The 24997-nt window shown below is 36.7% G+C and overlaps 2 pseudogenes; both read right to left on the bottom strand.

Moving 5' to 3' along the window:
• Window positions 1-6943: 6943 nt before the first annotated feature.
• Window positions 6944-7042, bottom strand: LOC132283684 (small nucleolar RNA R71; annotated as a pseudogene).
• A 17557-nt stretch (window positions 7043-24599) lies between these two features.
• On the bottom strand, window positions 24600-24697 carry LOC132284185 (small nucleolar RNA R71; annotated as a pseudogene).
• Between the last annotated feature and the right edge of the window lie 300 nt (window positions 24698-24997).

Below are 24997 nucleotides of genomic sequence, written 5' to 3'. Positions count from 1 at the left end.
GACGTCATGACATCAAGATCACTACGAAATCCTAAGAGATGACACCGACACCTTTGACACTACCATGTCTACATCACAAAAGGACAAAAGAAAATGAGATGAAACGGTGCCTCCGTGGCCCACGTCTCATCTCGCTAGACAGAGGCTACAACCCGACGAAACTACTAGGTTTTGTCGGAGACTACACAGTGCACATAACCCCCATGAAAGCCCCATCAAAATCATAACTTAACCTCAAAACCAAACTCAAAATTTGGCTAGAAATGGGTTCTAATAAGGGTGAAAGATAGAGCACGGCAAGGGGAATAACAAACGTTAAGGCCGAAGACTTTCCATCAAGGAAAAGTGAACCAAAAGAGGAGAGAGAAGATGGCAGCACCCCTTGGGCTGCCATGGGAGCTTCAGGTCATGCATGAAGAGGGGAGAAGATGAAAAATGAAATATCTCACCCCCCCCCCTTTATAGAAATCTCAAAAAGTGCCCCGAACTGGCCTCGCCGGGTCTGAAAAAGTAAAATTTGAGCAGACGCACTCAAATGGAAAAACTTTGTGAATGAAAAAGATTCAAAATGAGAAAATATGAACAATGGAAGAAGCGACATCGAAAACTGAGTCCCGACCAGAAAGTTATGTCCAAAACAAGTTTGGCGCAAATAGGGGCCAGAAACCTTGAAACTGGAAAACATCAACCAGGAGGAAATTCCAAGAGTACACAACTCGACGAAATGTGAAAATGAATCCCGTACGAGGATCCAGGCTCAAAACAAAACATTTTGCAATAACTTACATTAATTGCACAATGGCCCCTCCAAAAAGTGAAAACTGCACTTATGGCCCAGAATGAAAATATCTTCCAAAAATATTTTCTTAAAAACTCCTGAAATAAAATATCTTCAAAAGATATTTACGAAAAGCACCCCAAGAAAAGAAAAAGATTCCAAAGAACTTTGCATCCATGCCCCTACGGACACCGGGAGCAACCAAAATACTTTCTTGCAAAAGTAAAGATACGTATTTAATAAAAACCACTCAAGATGAAGATACGTGAGTCAAAAACCAACTCTGAACACAAGGAGTGTGGTTACGCCAATAAAGTGACAAATGGGGAAAAGACAAAACAGGAAAAAAGACAAAACAGGGAAAAAGACGAAATAGGGAAAAGGACGAAAAGTGAATAATGTCGAAAAACGAAAAATGTGGAAATGACTCGGTCCTCAAAGGAAGTTGTCAATCCAAAGAAAAGAGTCTCGGAAATCACTCCAGAGCACTCGAGACGACACTAAACGACGAGAAACCAAACTCAGAAAGGAAAGACAACGGAAAAAAATTATCCGTGAAAATCCGGGTCATTACACAAAAAGGGGGATATGAAAATAGGATTGAGTGTATATGCCATCCTTTATATGTTTGGTTTGGTTTTTGTTTTATTTATTTATTATTATTATTATTATTATTATTTTGATAATCACTGTTGCTCAAATGGTTAGAATTTTGAATTTCGTTAGTTAACAGAACTGGAGCTCTGTATTGGGATTAGGCCACTTGCCAATTACTTATTTCAGGCTTTCAGCTAGGGTTTTATTTGGGCTTGGGCTGCATGCCTTTTGTGATTGCATTATAGGTTTCTTCTAACTAATGCCCTCTTTATATTGGGCATGTAAGTTGTTCCTTTTACATAGGGCTGCAAATGAGCCGAGTCGAGATTTGGGAGGCAAGTGATGTTTTCCCTATTATATATATATATAGGGTAAAGTGTAAAAAACCCCTCTGAATTATTGGCTTTTTACAACTAATCCCCCTAAACTAAAGATTGTCCCCCTAAACTATTGATTTGTTGTAATTACGGACAAACTCATCACAAAAGATTATTTTACCCTTTGTTATTAAATTTTTTATTTCTTATTAAAAGGCTAAGGAGTGAAACTACATCGTTTTATAGCAAGGGTTAAATGGTCTTTTGTTTTTTTCGGTAAGCTACTGGGTAAACTGCAACAAAATAATAGTTTAGGGTTTTTTTTGTAGTTCAGGTGTCTCTTGCAATACCCCAATAGTTTAAGGGTTTTTTGCATTTTACCCAATTATATATATATTATATGAAATCATCTGTTAAGCTTTTTATAGAATAAATCAGGTCGTCCTACTTTGAAATATAGATGTAAACATAGGTTTCTTTCGAACCGTAGTATTACATACACGAGGAGTCCATGATGCAGAGAGAATCTTAGAGAGATAATTTTAGAGAGAGATAGTGGGAGAAAAAGAGAATTTGGAATCATGTGGGAGAATTTTAGAAAGAAAGAGGTAAATTTGAGTCAAATAGAGGTTGTGAAACTGGGTCTCTTATATAATGGGTGAAATATGGGGTCAAAATAGGTAACCCATATTTGACCCATTTAACCAGCTATAAAAATGGATTGAATATGGGTCAAAACAGAGTCTCTTATTAAATTGTTTTTTATTATACTTTCTCTTATTTAAATATTAATTATACTATTTACCTTAATTTTATAGTTAGTATCAATTGATTATAAAAATGGAAAAAAATAAATAAATTTGTAGCTATCATTTTCGAAAATGATTTAACTTATTATAATAAAATTTATTATACTCACTTTAAAAGAATTTAGTAAAAAAATATATATCTTCTTTTTCAAACAATATTCATGAAAAATTAATAAATTACGTAAATAAAAAATATCTTCTTTTTAATGCAATATATTCATGAAAATTAATAAATTACTTAAATTGTTTCAAATATTTCTATTTAAGATTTTTTAAAAAAATTAATTAAAAAAATTAAAGGTAAACTTATACAAATTTAATGGATAATATTTCATCAAATTAGTATGAATTTTTTTCATATTTTATTTTAATAAGAAAAATATATCAAGTATAATTCAATGAGAAAGGGTATTATAGTTATTTAATGAAAAATAGGTAAGACAATGGGGGCATTTCGCAACAAAATGTGATAGTTTAAGGTTTCTATGCACAAAACATAATTTAGGGGATTATTTACAAATTTAAACATAGTTGAGGGGGTTCTTTTGCACTTTACCTATATATATATGGGGTAAGTGTAAGAAACACCTAACGATGGCCGCTTGTATACGCCAAAATAATGTAGTGAATGTGCGGTTCAAGAAAAGCCTTTTGGGTCAAGTTTAAATTTATAAAAACCACTACCACCACTACTACTAACGTAGCATGAGTAAGTAGGGATCGTCCCAAGTGATTAAGGGGTAGTATTGATATGGAAACAATATAAGATTAGTAAGTCGAGTGATCAAAATGTGGTTTTTTTGGTTGATTAGACTACAACTAAACTAAACAAGCTTAATGTAAAACAAGCAAAGTAAATGAAGATGGAGAAAACAAAAGAAAGAGGTCTAGGGATTTAGAGGTCACCACTAAGCATCACCTTTCTAAACACTCAATGTATAATTAATGAGGGGAAACATGTGTTGCAATATTAGGGTGTGTGATTAGTTGTTTCAACAAGCATGGATGACTAATTAAGTATATATTGTCAAAGCAACATAGTGAATAACACAATATATCAAACTAAGCCATTAATCCTTCCTTTAAGCTTACAATCCAGACACATCACATGGTTAGAGACATATACTACTTGCATTCATAAGCATGGAATATCAAACAACAAACATGGATTATCCTCCCATCTAAGAAACTAAGGCAACTACACTACAACTAAGCTAAAGAAATGAAAATTAAACTAATTAAACTAAGGGAGAGGCACAATCCATCAAGAAATGAGTATGAACCATCAAATAAACCACAAGAGCATTCCATTAAGCATTATGCCTTGACAATCTCTAGATCTGATGAGCGCTAAAAAGTGTGCATTTAAACCCCTTAAGCTTACGTATTCTAGGACCTCTATCTATCTTATTTTCCAGCCTTAGACTAATTCATGTTATTTCCATTTTCAGGCACTTATCCCCAAAATAAGTCAATTCAGCTAAATAAGAGAATAAATGAAGCAATCTTGAGTTGAATAGAAGAAAGGAGCAAAGTGGAAGCAAAATAAAGCAAAGTGTGGAAAAGCATCATCTTCGATCAATCTCATCAATGTTTGATCGATCAGAGCAAGATCGATCTAGGCCTCATCAAAATGGATCTAAGCCTTTGTCCTTATCCAAAAGATCTCATCATCTTCGATCGATCCAACCTTTCTCAGATCGATCGAAATTATTCGATCTTATCCACACCTACCATTCCACCTACCACTTTTGTCTCTTTCCTAAATTATCCCAAAAATATCTCGGATTTGTCTTTATTTAAAAAGGCGCCGCCAAGGATGGATCGATCTAGCCAAAGTTTGATAGATCTCACCTATGTTTGATCGATCTCACCAAAGTTCGATCGATCGAACCATCTTAAGTGCGAATTAAATCAAATTTTAGCTCATTAAAAGTTGGCAAATGGTGCAATCATTGGAGGAGCCCTTGTGCACTAGTCCAGACCATTGGGTATGACATTTAAGCTACTTATATAAGGATTTAAGCCACTTTTTACACATATGCTTAGATACATTCTTAAGGACCAAGAAAAGAGAGGAAATGAGGCTAGAGACACCATTTTTTGGGAGTTCTTCAATTCATCTAGGGTTTCCAGCAAGAAGAAGAGTATACCTACCATGGAGATAGCCCTTAAGGGTTGGAGGACTACATCAATGAGTGGCTAAACATCTTCTTGGGGCTAGAGTTAGCCCTAAACATGCCTTCTAAACCTTGATGCTATGTATTTTGAGGGGATTTGTGTTGTAATACTTGTCCTGACACTTATATATATATATATATGAATCTTGTTTATTCAATGAGTTTTGTGTGGTTTAATACTTCCAATTGATCATTTCATTCTACCCATATGTCTAGAATAGATGTTCATGTGTTTATCTCTAATTTTTGTGTTATTGATGCATGTCTATGTGTATTGATGTTTTAGATTTAGAGGTTTTCAAGGCATAGTACTTAATAGAATGTTCTTGTGGTTTATTTGATGGTTCATACTCATTTCTTGATGGATTGTGCCTCTACCTTAGTTTAATTAGTTTGATTTTTATGTCATTAGCTTAGTTGTGGTGTTGTTACCTTAGTTTCTTAGATGGGTGGACAATCCATGCTTGTTGTTTGATGTTCCATGCTTATGAATGCAAGCAGTATATTTCTCTAACCATGTGATGTGTTTGGATTGTGAGCTTAAAGAAAGGATTAATGGCTTAGTTTGATATATTGTGTTATTCATTAGGTTGTTTAGACAATATATACTTAATTGGTTATCCATACTTGCAGAAACAACCAATCACACACACCAATATTACAACACATGTTTCCCCTTATTAATTATACATTGAACGTTTAGAAAGGTGATGTTTAGTGGTGACCTCTAAGTCCCAAGGTCTTTCTCTCTTGTTTTCTCTATCCTTTATTTACTTGTTCTATATTGAGCTTACTTAGTTTTAGTTGTAGTTTAAATCAACCAAACAAACCACATTTTGATCACTCGACCTACTAACCCTATTTTGTTTCCATATTAATACGACCCCCTAATCCCTTGGGATGATCCCTTCTCACTCATACTACATAGTATAGGTGTTAAGCAGTTTATAAATTTAAAGTATGGTGCCCACTTGACACTAATTTTCAAATTCAAAGTGGTGTGCATTATTTTGTGCACACGCTCCATGAAGCCACCATAGTTTTTTGGCGCCGTTGCCGGGGATTGGAGGCAACGCCGTATTTAGGAAACAATTAGGAATTAGTAATCTTTTGATCATGTCTTTACTTTATTTTCATTTTATGTACTTATTGTGTTTGTTCTTGTTTGACTAGGTACATTGAGCTAACGAAAGTGAGCAAGGGAGAATTCAAAGCAAGGAGCTAAGCAAAAGCACAAAAAGGATAAAAATCTGAAAAATTAAGCTAAACCAAAAAATTGAAAAATACTTTGAAGTGCTTAAGGACCCTTTGTGAGCTCCTTCTAATTCAATCTCTAGTTAAATCGTCGGCCCGCGTGGAGGCATTGTTTTTTAATTCTTAGACAAATAATGAGCCCGCGTGGAGGCATTTTAATTTTTCTTTGCATATTGTTGAAAGTATGAGAGTATGGGATCATTGTATGTGGAGGACGTTTGTAAATTATTGATTTGTTGCGTATGTGAAGTGATTGCTACTTGCTTTGTTGCTTGTTTTTGTTTTGCTTGTGCATGCATGGTTGAAGGTCACTAAATCCTACTCTTGTCCCACTTTATTTTCATCTTGAATCCGTTATTCGTAATCCTAAGGGAATAAGTAGTTCTAGTCATTCCATTTCATCAATGGAAGACCATAATGAGAACCATGTGGAGGACCTTGGTCACATAGACGAACAAGGTATCCTCCACCCTAATGTGCATCATGACAACATCCAAGTTCCATTAGGTATGCCGAGACCATTCATTCATCCACAACAACAAGGCCAAGTTCCATTCGGAATGCCTAGGCCAATGTTTGCTCCACAACCTCCCATAATCCAAGGCAATCAAGGTGTTCGTGTAGCACCACCGGTTGTAAATCACCCTCTTGCTTTGCGTGATCACTATGTGCCGAATGAATATAATGCACCCACATGCATTCAATTACCCCAATTTAGAGCACATCACTATGAGATTAAACCACAAACCATTTAAATGCTTCCTAATTATCATGGAGTTCCAAGTGAAGAACCTTATAAGCATTTGGATGAGTTTCTTGAAGTGTGTTCCACCGTGAAATACATGGACATGCCAGAAGAGGTTTTAAGAATTAAACATTTTCCTTTTACCCTGAAAGACAAGGCAAAGTATTGGTTCAACAATTTTAGGCCTTTTTCAATAACTTCTTGGAAATGCAACAAGAGTTCTTGAAAAAGTACTACCCGGTTTCAAAGACCAATGCCATGAGAACCTCAATTCAAGAATTTTCACAAGGGGATGGGGAAACATTTCATGAGGCATGGGAGCGCCTCAATGACTTGCTTAGGAAGTGTCCACACCATGACATACCTAAATAGCAATTAGTTCAATGTTTCATTGAAGGATTGTCGAATAATTTTAAAGGAATGGTCGATGCTTCCATGGGCGGCTCTTATATTGATAGGCATGAGGATGTGTGGCGTCTTTATGAAAGCATGAGTGAGAATTCAATGTATCGATCCTTGTCTTCCAAAAATAGTAGAAATTCAGGTGGAAGGAAGAATATTGGCTTATATCAAGTCGACAATTCAAATGACATAGCCACTGAAATGAAATCCTTATCTCAAAGGTTTGATCAATTTTTGATCAACCAAAATTAGGTGAATCAAATGTCTTCCTCCCCTAGCCATTCTTATCATTCAACTAATGAATCATACATGACATGTTCAAGTGTTTTACATTCTACTTCCAATTGTCCCCATGGACATGTGCAAAGTGAGCATCATGAACATGTTCATGCTGCATTTGTTAATCATAGGAACAATCCTTACGGCAATCATTACAATTCGAGTTGGAGGAACCATCTGAACTTCTCTTGGAAAAGCCAAGGGGAAGGCTCAAACCCTCCCCAAGGTGGCTTTCAAGGAAAGTATATTCCACCTCCAATGCAAAGCCAAGGTTCTCAAGGTTTTAGATCATCATCATTTCAATCACATGGCAATCAATTCTCTAATTCTCATTTTCCTAATCAACCATCTTATTCTCAAGGAAATTCTAGGAGTCCTGCTTTTGGAAAGAAAGTGTTAACCGCTTTAGGCACTCTAGAGACAAATACTCAGATGCTTCATTCTTATTCTCAATCTATTGCTAAGCTAGAAACCCAAGTAGGGTAAATAGCTAGTACCTTAAATGCTAGAGAGAAAGGGAAAATGCCTTTAAATGCCCCACTAAAGCAACAATGCGTTGTGGAAACACATTCCTCATCGGAACGTCCCACAATCGAATATATCAATGCGGTGACAACCTTGAGGAGTGGGAAGATTATGGACAACCAAGTAGGTACGTCCAATGAAGAGAGTGAACTGGTGCAACCGAAAGTTGGCACCGATCCCGTTTCACATTTTATTCCTCCTTCATTGCATGTGCATTATCATCCTGATGAGAAAATGATGAAAAGTGATTTGAAAGGTGATTTGAAAATGGATTTGAAAAATGATTTCAAAAATTCTTGTGTTGAAGATACTTCAAAGAAAGCTTTTGAAATTTTTTTGAGCCAAAAGCTCCATTTCCGGATGCATTGAAAGGATCCATTTCTCTTGAGAAGCAAAAGACAAAGATCAATGAAATTATTGATGTGTTTAGGCAAGTGAATATTAATCTTCCACTTTTGGATGCAATTAAACAAATTCCGGCTTATGCCAAGTTTTTAAAAGATCTTCGCACCCAAAAGAGGAAGACCAAAAGTCAAGCACCTAGAAAAGTGGTCTTGACCGAGCAAGTGAGCTCCATTTTGCAATACAACACTCTTCTAAAATTTAAGAACCCCGGTTCACCTATTACTTCTTGTGCCATTAGTGACCATGCTATTAATCGGGCTCTTCTTGATTTAGGAGCAACTGTTAACCTTATTCCATATTCAAAATATGTCAAATTAGGCTTAGGAGACCTAAAACCGACATCGGTAGTTTTATAACTTGCCGACCGATCCATCAAAAAGCCCCAGGGTATCATTGAGGATGTCTTGATTAAAATTGATAAATTCTTCTTCCCAGTTAATTTCGTGGTTATCGACATGGAACCGGTTCCAAATCCTAAGAGCCAAATTCCCGTTATCCTTAGCCATCCTTACTTGGCAACCGCAAATGCCAACATCAATTGTAGGACGGGGATAATGAAAATCTCATTTGGCCACATGAAAGTGAAGTTGAATATTTTCAATCCAACCCTGAATTCTATTGACAAGCATGAAGAAGCGAGTGTTGTGGAAAAATGTCTTGACAATGAATTTGAAAGAGTTGAGTCTTTGCTTGAACATGAAATTTCAAAAAGTTCATCTTCTAACTTGAATCTAATAAATGTTGTTTCAAAAACAAATGTTGAAAGGGCATGGAAGCCCAAGGATTACATTGATAAAGGACCGTCAATTCCTTTTGAATCAAATCCAACAAGTTCTCAAAGGTCCCGTTTGTTGGATGGGGTTCAAAATACTTTTCACCCCATTAAGGTTGGGAAGCATCACAAGATCTTTGATCCGGGCTAAAAGAGCCCGACGTCTTGCTAGAGACGTTAAAGACTAGAGCACTTCGTAGGGTTTACAACCCTACTCCTCCCTCATTTCTATTTTACCTTTCATTTCTTGTGACATCTAAATATATATTCTGGGTTTATATACATGGCTAGGAACTTTGATTAAGTATGCATGCACTTTTATTCTGAACTTCTTTTCTGCATCTAATCACCTCTCTGTTCCATCGTTCGAAAAATCTCTGCATATACCAGCTCTCTGTGTATCGTTCAAAAATGGTTTCTGATCAATCTGAAAGTTCCTAGATTGATCTAACTTCTTCTTGGATCGATTTTCATTCCACACTTAGAAAATTTTTTGAAACACATGAAAATCAGCTCTCTCTGCATCGTTCGAACTTGTATGTAGGTTTTTACATGTTCGATCGATCGAAGAATCTTCTAGATTGATCTTGGATTGATCGATCTGTGTCCCTTGTTCACTGTTAACTTTGATTGCATTTTGAATTTTAAATTTCAGAATCTAAAAAAAAATTTCAAAAATACAAAAACATTTTAAAATTTTATTTTATTCTCAAAAACCCCAAAAAGATTTTTATTTTTATTTTTACTTTTATTTTATTGTATTTTTAATGCTCATTGTATTTTATTTTCATTTTAAAATTTTCAAAATTCAAATATATATATATATATTTATTTATTTATTTTATTTTATTATTAACAATCCAAAAATATTTTTAATTTTTAATTTTCAAAAATTTCAAAAATATTTGTCATTTTATGAGGTTAGATCGATCTGAGTCCCATTCAGATCGATCGAACATATTGGAGATCATTTTTAAAAATAAAACCCTAGGGTCATTTTGATCGATTTGGCTATCGTTCTCAGACCCTCATTTCTCGCCCGCCGCTGCAAACCATCTTCCCAGCCTCCGGCGAACCTCCGGCGAGTTTCCAGAGCTTCGAAACTTCATTCATCCACCTCTGACCTCAGTATCTCTCCTTTGGCTTCCTTTCTCTTTAGATTTGGTAAGTTTTGTAATTTTTTTTTTTCGATTCCGAAGCTTAATCTCCATATTTTGAACTTTCTATGTTAGATTTGAGCTTCCATCTTAGATTCCTTGCCATATATGAAGTTTTCAAGCATGTGTATATATATGTATATATATATTTATATATTTTTTATTCTGAATTTGATTTTGGGGGTCACGTACCAAGATAAGTGACTGATATCGTGTTGTTGATGTGTGAGAAGACCCACGAGCTTGCTCGAGAGGTCCCCGTGTCATCCAAGTCACAGATCTGTGAGTTTTCAAATTTCTCATAGTGATGAGCACTGAAAAGTGCGTATTTAAACCCGTTAAGCTTAGGTATACTAGTACCTTTATCTATCTTACTTTACCGTTTTAGATTGATTTCGTGTTATTTCTCTTTTCAGACACTTATCCCGAAAATAAGCTAACTCAGCTAAATAAGAGCTTAAAAGAAGCAATTCTGAGAATAAACGAAGAAAGAAGAAAAAGGAGCAAGAGGGTGGAATTCAAATTTTCGATCGATCCAAGAGGAAGGTTCGATCGATCCAACATAGATCGATCTCAGCATTTCAAGATAGATCCAAACCTTGAACCGAAAGCAGAAAGTCCAAAGTTTGATCGATCCGACACGATCCTTCGATCGATCGAACACCTTTGTCCTCATCCAAATGATTAATCTTATCCATTTGTACCACTCTACCTACCACTTTTGTCCTTTTCCCCATAAATATCTCCAAAATATCTCAGCTTTGTTCTTTTCCGGAAAGCTCAGCCAGTTGGATCGATCCAGCCTTAGTTCGATAGATCTCAGCCAAGTTCGATCGATCCAAGTCCAAGGTTCGATCGATCAAACTTTCCTCCAGTGCAAAAAAGTTAAAAAGCCAGCTCATTCAAGTTATCTTGTATCCAATCATTGGGGAATATTGTGTGCACGACCCCAGCTTATTTTGTGTGTCACTTGACCTACCTATATATAAAATATGATACACTTTTTGAGGGGGATACTAAGAAAAATTCTAGTTTTAGGGATACAATTTTAGAGGCTATTCTTAGTGTAGAAGAAAAGAGGAGGAGGCTAGAGACACCATTGGAGGTTCTTCATCAACCATGGAGCTTGCCCTTGAGGGTTGGAGGAGCACTACCATGAGTGGCTAGACATCCTCTTGGGGCTAGAGTTAGCCCTAAGCATGCTTTCTATACTTTAATCTTGTGTATTATTGAGGGATTAGTGTTGTAATGCATGTTTTGACACTTTGATATATATAGATTTTATTTATTCAATAATTTATGTGGTTTAATGCTTTTAATTGATCATTTCATTCTATCCATATGTCTATGTATGCTGGAATAGATGTTCATATGCTTATCTCTAGATTTTGTGTTGTTGATGCATGTCTATGTGTATTGATGCTATAAATCTAGAGATTGTCAAAACATAGTGCTTAATGGAATGCTCTTGCTATTTTCTTGATGGTCTATACCTATTTCTTGATGGATTGTGCCTCTCTCTTAGTTTAATTCCAAGCTAGTAGTGTAGTTATAGTGTAGTATAGTGTAGATGTTAGATGAGATGACAATCCATGCTTGTTGTTTGATGTTCCATTCTTCTGAATACAAGTAGCATATGTCTCTAACCTTGTGGTGTATTAGGATTGTGAGCTAAATGAAAGTTTAATGGTTTGTTTTGATCTATTGTGCTACTCACATGTTGTTTAGACAATATATGCTTCATTGCTTGATATATTGTGCCTTTCGCATGATACTTAGACAATACATGTAATGACCCGGATTTTCACGGATAATTTTTTTCCGTTGTCTTTCCTTTCTGAGCTTGGTTTCTCGTTGATTAGTGTCGTCTGGAGTGCTCTGGAGTGATTTACAAGACTCTTTTCTGTGGATTGACAACTTCTTTTGAGAATCGAGTCGTTCCCACATTTTTCATTTTTTGACACTATTCACTTTTTGTCCTTTTCCCTATTTCGTCATTTTCCCTATTTTGTCTTTTCCCCATTTGCCACTTTGTTGGCGTAACCACACATCTTGTGTTCGGAGTTGGTTTTTGACTTCACGTACCTTCATCTTGAATGGTTTCCACGAAATACGTATCTTTACTTTTGCAAGAAAGTACTCTGGTTGCTCTTGCTGTCCATAAGGGCATGGATGCAAAGTTCTTTGGAATCTTTTTCTTTTCTTGGGGTGCTTTTCTTAAATATCTTTTGAAGATATTTTATTTTAGGAGTTTTTAAGAAAATATTTTTTGAAAGATATTTTCATTCTGAGCCATAAGTGCAGTTTTCACTTTTTGGAGGGGCCATTGTGCAATTAATGAAAGTTATTGCAAAATGTCTTGTTTTGAGCCTGGATCCTCGTACGGGATTCATTTTCACATTTCGTCAAGTTGTGTACTCTTGGAATTTCCACCTGGTCGATGTTTTCCAGTTTCAGGGTTTCTGGCCCCGGTTTGTGCTAAACTTGTTTTGGGCATAACTTTCTGCTCGATACTTAGTTTTTGACGCTATTTCTTCCATTATTCATATTTTATCATTTTTAATCTTTTTCATTCACAAAGTTTTTCCATTTGAGCGTGTCTGCTCAAATTTTACTTTTTCGGACCCGGCGGGGCCCGTTCGAGGCACTTTTTGAGATTTCTATAAAAGGGGGTGAGATATTTCATTTTTCATCTTCTCCCCTCTTCATGCACGACTTGGAGCTCCCATGGCAGCCCAAGGGGTGCTGCCATCTTCTCTCTCCTCTTTTGGTTCACCTTTCCTTGATGGAAAGTCTTCGGCCTTAACGTTTGGTGTTCCCCTCGCCGTGCTCTACCTTTCCGCCTTATTAGAATTCAGTTTTAACCATTTCTTGAGTTTGGTTTTGAGGTCAAGTTATGATTTTGATGGGGCTTTTATGGGGGTTATGTTCACGGCGTTGTCCCCGACAAAACCTAGTAGTTTCGTCGGATTCGAAGCCGTTCTATTTTGATGGCTTTTGAGATTTTCATCTCAAATTGAGGTAGGGAATGTTTTAGGATTGATTGAGTGTTGTATTATGTGTTTCCCATGATTATACAACTCATATGTTTGCCTTGCATCAAATCTAGAAAGTTAGTATTATTTATTTCTTTGTGTAAGATTTAAAATTCAAGGATGCATATGGCTTATATTTAAATTGTGGTATACTAGAAGGTTTAGTTTTAATATGTTTATTAACATATATTAAATTGGGATTAATTGAATAAGAACTTGACTTTTTATTTAATATTTATCTTTTGTGAAAGATTAAATCCCATGGCCATACCTTACATGAAATTGACTTGTGATATGCTTTTAAATTATGTCTTGGCATGTTGTTTAACATACTTTAATTTGAGAGCATTTGGACAAGTATGAAAATCTAGAGATTTTAATTAAAATCCAATTAAGGGTTCCATTGGCCTAATTAAGTGTTTAACTTGATATTTGTGATAACTATGACTTATGTTCTAGCATATGTTAATTTGGAACCATTTGATGTTGTTTTAGAAGTTAGGGATTTTATTATTATGATTTAGTTAAATTCCACTTTATTATTCTTATAGCCTAATCGAGTTTTGATGTGGTGTATATAATGACCATGCTACATTGTTTATCATATATTAATTGGAGGCCATTTAATTGAGATTTGAAACCTAGGGAATTTAATTAGTTTATTGATTAAATTTCGTTTCTATTGTATTATTGATTAACTCATGTATTTGACATTGATAGTATTTTTAAAACAAGGTTTTCGACTTATAATGAATTTATGAGTTTTTGTTTTTAATATTGGGTTATATTGTTATAGCGTGTAACGAATCGCACTCTGAAGATTTGACATTGTCATCCTATAGTAGTTATGAAATTAGAGCATGTATTGTGTGGTTACAATCTACTTGTGCATGGAAGGTGACTTCGTGCATTATATAAATCATGTATAAGTTGTGAACTTATTTGGATTATTTTGGAGTCTTGGGACATTGTTCTGTGAGATGGCTAGAGTTTGGCTCTAGTACGGGGATGTGAGTCCTCTAAGTCAAAAGTTCGCGCATTGAATAGGCTGCCTGAGGCTTAGTAGCTCCAAATTAGCCCTAAGGAGTTCGCGCGTTGGGTAGGCTGCCTGGGGGATAGTAGCTCCAAATTTGCCTTGTCTCGGCGAAAATCCGAGCTTTGATGTCCAAGTCTTCCACTATTTGTTTTCGCATTCAATTCCAAGTTGACAATCATGTTTAATTGTGACTTATGGTTTTGGCTATTGGCGATTTGATTTTGTTAAGTACATCCATACTAAATTGTTATATTTAGTTGTTTTCACACTTTTAGATTTCAAGTTGATTACTTTGAGAATCTATGTCTTGACGTGTGGTATTAGAAATTCTAATTGTACTAAATTGTTATATTTAGTTATTTTCGTACTTTTAGATTTCAAGTTGATAACTTTGAGAATCTATATCTAGTTGCTTTGTATAGCATGCTTCTATGTTGGTTAAATTGCATAAATGTTGTGATTGTGATTTATTGTTTGAATATGACTTAGGAATGATCCTATAGATTCATTTGGAACATAGATGTTAGGTGGCATGACCCACTTTGGTTATTCTAGTATTTTAGATTTTAAGTTGATAACCTTGAGAATCTACATTTTGTTGCTTTGTGTAAGCATGCTACTATGTTGTTGGAATTGCATGAATGATGTGATTTATGCTAGAAATGATCTTAGGTAGCTTAGGATGCTCCCTGAGTCTCACATTGACATAGACGTTAGGTGGCATGAGCCCCTTTAACATGTTTTCACCTTAAGGTGATAATATTGTAAAACGTAGGTCGATGCATGCTCATTTCCTACGAGTAGCTTTGTGTTACTCACCCCTACAATACTGGGGCATATTTCAGGTACAGGATACAAGATTGGAGATTGCAATTGCTTGGGTGATTTGCTGAGTTGAGCTTCTTTAGAAGCATTCTTGTTCACATGCAAGTGTTAGCATGGTTATGATTTGTCTATGAAATGTAAAATTTCTAACTTAGAGGTTTAACATGTCAAATGTTGTAAATGAATTGTAATAAGGCCTTGGGCCATTGTAGCATGTTAAAATGTCATTTTACATTTGTGTGTATGCTCACATCATCATAAGGTAGCATTTAACGAAATTTAATCATGAAATGGGTGATTCAAATGAGACTTATGGTCCATTTCCTGAAATTGTTCATAGCAGGTTCATTCTCAGCATTTCAACCTATTTCGGTCGACCGGTGGGTTGTTTCGATCGACCAAACCTCTTTGAAATTCAATTGAACAGTGAAAAGTCCAATTCCAGTAGCCTTTTTCACTTCGAGGCTTATTTCGGGCGACCGGTTCGACATTTCAGTCGACCGAAGTGAAGGTTCATTTCCTTCTTTTCTTGGCTCATTTCGGTAGACCGAAGCTCCATTTCGGTCGACCGAAATGAAGCTGTCTTATGAGCTTTGGTTGGTCTGTTGCTCAGGCATGTTCGCTCCATTGGTTGTTTGTATAAGGACTTCGTTTGCATCGTTCAAGCCATTTTTGGTGTACTAGGTCTAGTTTGAACTAGATCTTGTTCTTTTGGTTGTCATTGGTGCTATAGGGTACCAATTGACCTTTCATTCTAGTTTTTGTTTCCGCATTTCGGATCCGTTATCAGATCATTTTTCGGTTCATCACTGACGCACTGGGTTGAAAAACTTGGGCCGTCACAAGTGGTATCAGAGCTCCTAGGTTCGAAAACCTTAAAAGGACGGGTTTTAGGTGCATATCATGCTTATGTTGCTATGCTCTATGTATTTATATGCTTCGTGATAACATGTTTTGGTTGATAACATGTTTATGTGCTTACGTGCTTATGTGGTATATTTAGTATGCCGTTTGTTTAAGCATGATGTTATTCGGATGATGAGAACATGACATATGATGTATGCTAGATTAGATTTGTATATACATAACTGTGTTGTATATTTGGCATGACACGGGATTGGTCATTGAGGCACGAGTTTGGGTTGATAGTGATTGTAGTCACAGTCTCGTGGTAGTATAGGTTGTTGTCGACCTAGTATTAGTTTTGAGGTAGGTGAATGGTCACCTTTTTGTTTAGGCTCTTGTGAGATGAGTCATTTGGTGCAGCCATATTGCTGGATTTCTTAGTTTTGGGCCATGATGAGGTTATGGACCTCTTAGGATCCTTGATTGTTCTGGATGATTCCTCTGGAACTTGCATTTTTCGTGGGCGGGTACGTTGTGGGTGGGTGCATAGCACTGTCATGCTACCGTACTGGCATGCTATAAGTGCAGTTCGGATGGAGTCAGTGCTGGTTTTGTTTCGATAGGCGTTGTTCTTTTTATCGATAATGATGATGGTTGTTTTGGAGATCAGTCATGGTGATTGATTTGGTTGTTGTTGGTGTGGCTATAATTGCCATTTTCTTTGAGGAGTCTTTGCGTGATGAAGCTTTTGGGATCAAGTCGATTGATTGATGTTTTGGGTAGAGAGAGCATTGCATTGTTAGTGTCACATGTAGTATCACCTTTAGATTCGCAGTTGGATTGTTAGAGTCTTACCATTGTGGTAAGGGCTCACGTTCATTTTGAGACAGGTTTTTGTCGCATTGGTTTTGGAGACAGTTTATGGCTAAGACTGGTCTTCCTTTTCCTAGACTCTCTAGGACACGATGTCTATAGGGTTCACTGTTGCATCATTTTGTCTTATGTAGTTTTGTTTACTACCATATTAGTAGTTTGATTTATGATATTGTGATGCATGAGTAGGTAGAGGTCTATCCACATTTGCTTTCTTATTGTGTGGCAATAGCATGCCTTTCTTATATGCTTAGAGATGCCATGTTGTTATCGTGCTTTAGTGACATGCTTTTGTGCTTACGTGGAGACGTGTTGCATATACTTTTGATTTTATCTATGTGAGTAGATTTTCTTTCTGGTAGTTGCATTCCTTGTCATATGCATGACTTCCAGGTTTGGTTTTCCTATTCGTTTCCCTCGATCGCACATAGTGTGTATGCGAGTTTCCACAATGGTTTATGTTGGTTCGTGTTAGGGATTTCACAGGGAGTAAGTCTCTTTTCTTCGTTGCGTTGTGCACTGTTTTGGGGTTGGTTGGTCCGTGAGGATCACTATCGTTGCCTTGAGTCCTTGGTGAGGATTTGGTGGTTTTTGGTCAACTTGCTTCCATGTAGGGAGCGAAGTCTTTGACCTTGTTGTCTTTCGATTCAGAGATGGAGTCGTAGTGTTGTCCATTTTAGGACTGGTGGTTCCCCTTCTTTCGTGTCTTCCCTTAGGGAGTTTTTACTGTGGTTGTTAACGGTTGTGGTGCTTAGAGTGAGTTGATTGGTGTGAGATCATTTTATGGGGACTTGTGTCCATATCATTGAGGAATTGTTGATTCGTGAGGTGAGCTCGATGCTCTTTTGAGAATGTCTTTTGGAGACTTGTTTTGGTTTTGGAGACCTTGATGTGGTTGACTCTTAGGAGGAGTTTTGGAGGATCGTTGTTGGATATCGCTTGTTTGTGGAGTTTTCTCGTCCTAGCTATGGCTAAGCGTGGTTTTGAGGAATGATAGTTCCGATGATTGGTTGTGGATCGAAATTGAGGAATTTTGATTTGGCTTGGTGTTGCCAAGCACGGTTTTAAGTGACTCATTTTTGTGATCTTGTTTATCGAGATTTTGATATGTGTGCCACTTAGTGGATTTGTATTTTGAGGATTTAGTTATCCATGATAGGGATGTAAATCTGATGTTTGATTACGGTGTAGTCTTGTAATTGATCTGTTTCAAGGAGAAATGTAGGACTTTCGATGAAATGTCTTATGGTGAGGTTCGTTTGATCTCTGGAAGTTTTGATTTGCTTCTCAAGTCATGGATTCTCGATTGTTGTTGTTGATATGAGTGTTTTGAGACATTAGAGAGGTTGGTTTTATTGTATTGAGGATTTGGAGTCTTAAGCATAACGGTACCTATAGCATTGTTGTCAGAGTTTTGGGATTGGCCAGGATGGTCCGGCCGTACACCTTTGGACCATATCTCAACTTTCACAAAATGTTGGTCCCCGTAGTGCTTTTGGTAATGATCATTTTTGACATTGATGTCATTTGTATCGAGAGGTTTCATGGGTAGACCTAGTGGGGGGCAGGTTATGAATTAGTGCCTTATACTGTCATGCTACCATACAAAGTTGTGTGTTGTGGGCGAGTACTGGTTGCCGTCGATGATACCTCACTGACGAGTAAGTGTGGGCGGGCACTAGATACTGTCATTGCTACCACACATTTGAGTACGTCGTGGGCGAATTTTGGTCACTATTCATACTGCCATGTTGTGTTTGTTCGGTATCTTGATATGATATGTGGTTATCTTGGAGTTCTTTTGGTGGTTGTTTTTGGATCGGTTTGATGGTTCAGCAGGAGGGATGGTCACGGTTGTTGTTTTCCATTCTTTTGTCTGACCTTGGGTTCTGTGTGTAAGTTTTGACTAGTCGTGTGACCATGTGGTCACTTTTCTTTTGAGAGGTCGTCATGTCATGAGCACGTGGGTACAAATGACACTGGTTGGTGTGTTCCTTTCAGCTTGAGGTCGCTGGTGTGGCGTGTTATGTGGGATGCTCGGTGATGTACTCTGTAGTTATCCTGGTTTCGCCCTTTTGTTTTGTTTGGGCTGGATTTCGGGGACGAAATCCCTTTAAGGTAGGAAGGTTGTAATGACCCGAATTTTCACGGATAATTTTTTCCGTTGTCTTTCCTTTCTAAGTTTGGTTTCTCATTGATTAGTGTCGTCTGGAGTGATTTTCGAGACTCTTTTCTATGGATTGACAACTTCCTTTGAGGACCGAGTCGTTTCCACATTTTTCGTTTTTCGATACTATTCACTTTTTGTCTTTTTCCCAATTTCGTCATTTTCCCTATTTTGTCTTTTCCCCGTTTGTCACTTTGTTGGCGTAACCACACTTCTTGTGTTCGGAGTTGGTTTTTGACTTACGTACCTTCATCTTGAATGGCTTCCACAAAATACGTATCTTTACTTTTGCAAGAAAGTACTCTGGTTACCCCCGGTGTCCATAGGGGCATGGATGCAAAGTTTTTTGGAATCTTTTTCTTTTCTTGGGGTGCTTTTCAAAAATATTTTTTGAAGATATTTTATTTCAGGGGTTTTTAAGAAAATATTTTTTGGAAGATATTTTCATTTTGGGACATAAGTGCAGTTTTCACTTTTTGGAGTGGCCATTGTGCAATTAATGAAAGTTATTGCAAAATGTCTTTTTTTGAGCCTGGATCCTCATACGGGATTCATTTTCACATTTCGTCGAATTGTGTACTCTTAGAATTCCCTCCTGGTCGATGTTTTCCAGTTTCAGGGTTTCTGGCACCAATTTGCGCCAAACTTGTTTTGGGCATAACTTTCTGTTCGGAACTCAGTTTTTGACTCCGTTTCTTCCATTATTCATATTTTCTCATTTTGAATCTTTTTTGTTCACAAAGTTTTTCCATTTGAGTGTGTCTGCTCAAATTTTACTTTTTCAGACCCGGCGGGGCCCGTTCGGGGCACTTTTTGAGATTTCTATAAAAGGGGGGTGAGATATTTCATTTTTCATCTTCTCCCCTCTTCATGCACGACCTGGATCTCCCATGGCAGCCCAAGGGGTGCTGCCATCTTCTCTCTCCTCTTTTGGTTCACCTTTCCTTGATGGAAAGTCTTCGGCCTTAACGTTTGTTGTTCCCCTCGCCATGCTCTACCTTTCCCCCTTATTAGAATTTAGTTTTGACCATTTCTTGAGTTTGGTTTTGAGGTCAAATTATGATTTTGATGGGGCTTTCATGGGGGTTATGTTCACGACGTTGTCCCAGACAAAACCTAGTAGTTTCGTCGGATTCGAAGCCGTTCCATTTTGATGGCTTTTGAGATTTTCATCTCAAATTGAGGTAGGGAATGTTTTAGGATTAATTGAGTGTTGTATTATGTGTTTCCCATGATTATACAGCTCATATGTTTGCCTTGCATCAAATCTAGAAAGTTAGTATTATTTATTTCTTTGTGTAAGATTTAAAATTCAAGGATGCATATGGCTTATATTTAAATTGTGATATGCTAGAAGGTTTAGTTTTAATATGTTTATTAACATATATTAAATTGGGATTAATTGAATAAGAATTTCACTTTTTATTTAATATTTATTTTTTGTGAAAGATTAAATCCCATGGTCGTACCTTGTATGAAATTGACTTGTGATATGCTTTTAAATTATGTCTTGGCATGTTGTTTAACATACTTTAATTTGAGAGCATTTGGAAAAGTATGAAAATCTAGAGATTTTAATTAAAATGATTAATTAAAATACAATTAAGGGTTCCATTGGCCTAATTAAGTGTTTAACTTGATATTTGTGATAACTATGACTTATGTTCTAGCATATGTTAATTTGGAACCATTTGATGTTGTTTTAGAAATTAGGGATTTGATTGTCATGATTTAGTTAAATTCCACTTTATTGTTCTTATGGCCTAATTGAGTTTTGATGTGGTGTATGTAATGACCATGCTATACTGTTTATCATGTATTAATTGGAGGCCATTTGATTGAGATTTGAAACCTAGGGAATTTAATTAGTTTATTGATTAAATTCCTTTTCTATTGTATTATTGATTAACTCATGTATTTGACATTGATAGTATTTTTAAAGCAGGACTTTTGACTTATAATGAATTTATGAGTTTATGTTTTCAATTTTGGGATATATTGTTATAGCGTGTAACGAATCGCACTCTGAAGATTCGACATTGTCATCCTATAGTAGTTCTGGATTTAGAGCATGTATTGTGTGGTTATAATCTACTTGTGCATGGAAGGTGACTTCGTGCATTATATAAATCATGTATAAGTTGTGAACTTATTTGGATTATTTTGGAGTCTTGGGACATTATTCTGTGAGATGGCTACAGTTTGGCTCTAGTACGGGGACGTGAGTCCTCTAAGTCAAAAGTTCGCGCATTGGGTAGGCTGCCTGGGGGTTAGTAGCTCCAAATTAGCCCTAAGGAGTTCGAGCGTTGGGTAGGCTGCCTGGGGGATAGTAGCTCTAAATTTGCCTTGTCTCGGCGGAAATCCGAGCTTTAATGTCCAAGTCTTCCACTATTTGTTTTCGCATTCAATTCCAAGTTGACAATCATGTTTAATTGTGACTTATGGTTTTGGCTATTGGCGATTTGATTTTGTTAAGTACATCCATACTAAATTGTTATATTTAGTTGTTTTCACACTTTTAGATTTCAAGTTGATTACTTTGAGAATCTATGTCTTGACGTGTGGTATTAGAACTTCTAATTATACTAAATTGTTATATTTAGTTGTTTTCGTACTTTTAGATATCAAGTTGATAACTTTGAGAATCTATATCTAGTTGCTTTGTATAGTATGTTTCTATGTTGGTTAAATTGCATAAATGTTGTGATTGTGATTTATTGTTCGAATATGACTTAGGAATGATCCTATAGATTCATTTGGAACATAGATGTTAGGTGGCATGACCCACTTTGGTTATTCTAGTATTTTAGATTTCAAGTTGATAACCTTGAGAATCTACATTTTGTTGCTTTGTGTAAGCATGCTACTATGTTGTTGGAATTGCATGAATGATGTGATTTATGCTAGAAATGATCTTAGGTAGCTTAGGATGCTCCCTGAGTCTCACATTGACATAGACGTTAGGTGGCATGAGCCCCTTTAACATGTTTTCACCTTAAGGTGATAATATTGTAAAACGTAGGTCGATGCATGCTCATTTCCTACGAGTAGCTTTATGTTACTCACCCCTACGATACTAGGGCATATTTCAGGTACAGGATACAAGATTGGAGATTGCAATTGCTTGGGTGATTTGCTGAGTTGAGCTTCTTTAGAAGCATTCTTGTTCACATGCAAGTGTTAGCATGGTCATGATTTGTCTATGAAATATAAATTTTCTAACTTAGAGGTTTAACATGTCAAATGTTGTAAATGAATTGTAATAAGGCCTTGGGCCATTGTAGCATGTTAAAATGTCATTTTACATTTGTGTGTATGCTCACATCATCATAAGGTAGCATTTAACGAAATTTAATCATGAAATGGGTGATTCAAATGAGACTTATGGTCCATTTCCTGAAATTGTTCATAGCAGGTTCATTCTCAGCATTTCAACCTATTTCGGTCGACCGGTGGGTTGTTTCGATCGACCAAACTTCTTTGAAATTCAATTGAACAGTGAAAAGTCCAATTCCAGTAGCCTTTTTCACTTCGAGGCTTATTTCGGTCGACCGGTTCGACATTTCAGTTGACCGAAGTGAAGGTTCATTTCCTTCTTTTCTTGGCTCATTTCGGTAGACCAAAGCTCCATTTTGGTCGACCGAAATGAAGCTGTCTTGTGAGCTTTGGTTGGTCTGTTGCTCAGGCATGTTCGCTCCACTGGTTGTTTGTATAAGGACTTCGTTTGCATCGTTCAAGCCATTTTTGGTGTACTAGGTCTAGTTTGAACTAGATCTTGTTCTTTCGGTTGTCATTGGTGCTATAGGGTACCAATTGACCTTTCATTCTAGTTTTTGCTTCCGCATTTCGGATCCATTATTGGATCATTTTTCGATTCATCACTGACGCACCGGGTTGAAAAACTTGGACCGTCACAATACATGCTTAATTGGTTATCCTTACTTATTGAATCAACTAAATACACACACACACACCAATATTGTAACACACCAATTGCCCCCATTAGTCACTTGTTAATGGTATAGAAATGCATTGCTTGGTGGTGATCTCTAAACCCCAAGACTCTTCTCTCTCTTGTTTACTCTTAATTGCATTCTTTTGACATCACTTAGTTTAATTTGCATCTAGTCTAAACAACCAACCAACCAATTGTTTGATCACTCGACCTACGAACCCTAATCACAATTCCACAACCTTGTTCGACCCTCACAATCCCTTGGGACGATCCCTACTCGCCCTAGCTATATTTTTAGTGAAGGTAGTAGTGGCTTTATAAATGTAAAACTCTTAGCCCTCGCCTTAATGCACACTTCTCAAGCTTGATGGTTGCGCTACACTGCCAGTCAGTTTTTGGCGCCGTTGCCGGGGATTGATTTGATTTGGCAACGTCGAATTTATGGAATTCAATTAGGATTAGTACTCTTTTGATCGTGTTTTTTGCTTTGTTTTATTTTCATTTGATTACTTATTATGCTTGTTCATCTTTGACAAGGTGCATTGAGTTGGAGAAGAAGGAAAGCAAAGGAAGCAATCCAAGGAAAACAAAGCAAAGCAAAATAAGGAAAAAGCTAAAAAATTGAAAATTGAAAAATTTGCTAAGCTAAGCTATAAATTTGGAGTTGAAGTGCTATAGGACATTTATGAGCTTTTCTCTACTCAATCTCCTTAGTTAAATCATTAGCCTGCGTGGAGGCATTGCATTTCATTTGTAGTTAAATCGTGAGCCCGCGTGGAGGCAATTTTTCTTGTCATTGCATCATTGTTGTTTCAAACATTGGAATTGTGTTTATGGAAGAAGTCTAATTGCATTGTTGTGAAGGCATAGTGTTTGTTCATTTGTTGTGCTTGCTTGTTTGTTATTGTGCATGCATGGATGTCATTCATTGAGACCCACTCTTGTCCCTTTAGATTTGCATCTTGAATCCATCATTAGAAATCCTAGGGGAAGAGGAAGTTCAAATAGAACCAATCTATCAATGGATGACCATAATGATGATCATGTTGAAGACCTTGGTCACATATACCAACAAGATATTCTTCATCCTAATGTGCACAATGAAAACATACAAGTACCATTAGGCATGCCTAATCCATACATTCACCAACCTCAACAACAAGGCCAAGTTCCATTTGGAATGCCAAGGCCAATATATGCTCCACAACCTCCCATCATTAATCAAGGAATTCAAAATCAAGGTGTTCATGTTGCACCTCAAGTAGCTAACCCACCACTTGCTTTAAGAGACCATTATGTACCTAATGATTATAATGCACCCACATGCATCCAATTGCCACCATTTAGAGCACACCACTATGAGATCAAAGCACAAACCATTCAAATGCTTCCTAACTTTCATGGACTTCCTAGTGAAGAACCTTACAAGCATTTGGATGAGTTCCTTGAAGTTTGTTCCACCGTTCGATATACGGACATGCCGGAAGAGGTCTTAAGGCTTAAACTTTTTCCATTCACCTTAAAGGATAAGGCAAAGTATTGGTTCAACAATCTTAGGCCTTTTTCAATCACTTCTTGGGCAGAAATGCAACAAGAGTTTTTGAAGAAGTACTATCCAGTTTCAAAGACCAATACCATGAGAACGTCCATTAGAGAGTTTACACATGGGGATGGGGAAACATTTCATGAGGCATAGGAACGCTTTAATGAATTACTTAGGAAGTGTCCACACCATGACATGCCCAAATGGCAATTAGTTCAATATTTCTTTGAGAGCTTATCGGACAATTACAAGGGTATGGTTGATGCTTCTATGGGTGGTTCTTACATTGATAGGCATGAGGATGATATGTGGCGTCTCTATAAAAGCATGAGTGAAAATTCATTACATAGAACATTGTCTTTAAAGAATGGTAGAAATACACAAGGTAGGAAAAGTGTTGGCTTACATCAAGTTAACCATTCAAATGAGATAGCCGCCGAGATGAAATCTCTATCTCAAAGGTTTGATCAATTTTTTATCAACCAAAACTTGGCAAA

Source organism: Cornus florida, unplaced genomic scaffold (genome assembly GCF_030987335.1).
Source record: "Cornus florida cultivar Cherokee Brave unplaced genomic scaffold, ASM3098733v1 CherokeeBrave_3.0.0_Hap2_Chr01, whole genome shotgun sequence".
NCBI classification, from domain to species: Eukaryota; Viridiplantae; Streptophyta; class Magnoliopsida; order Cornales; family Cornaceae; genus Cornus; species Cornus florida.
The sequence above is the reverse complement of the archived record's forward strand: the minus strand, read 5'-3'. Positions and strand labels throughout refer to the sequence as shown.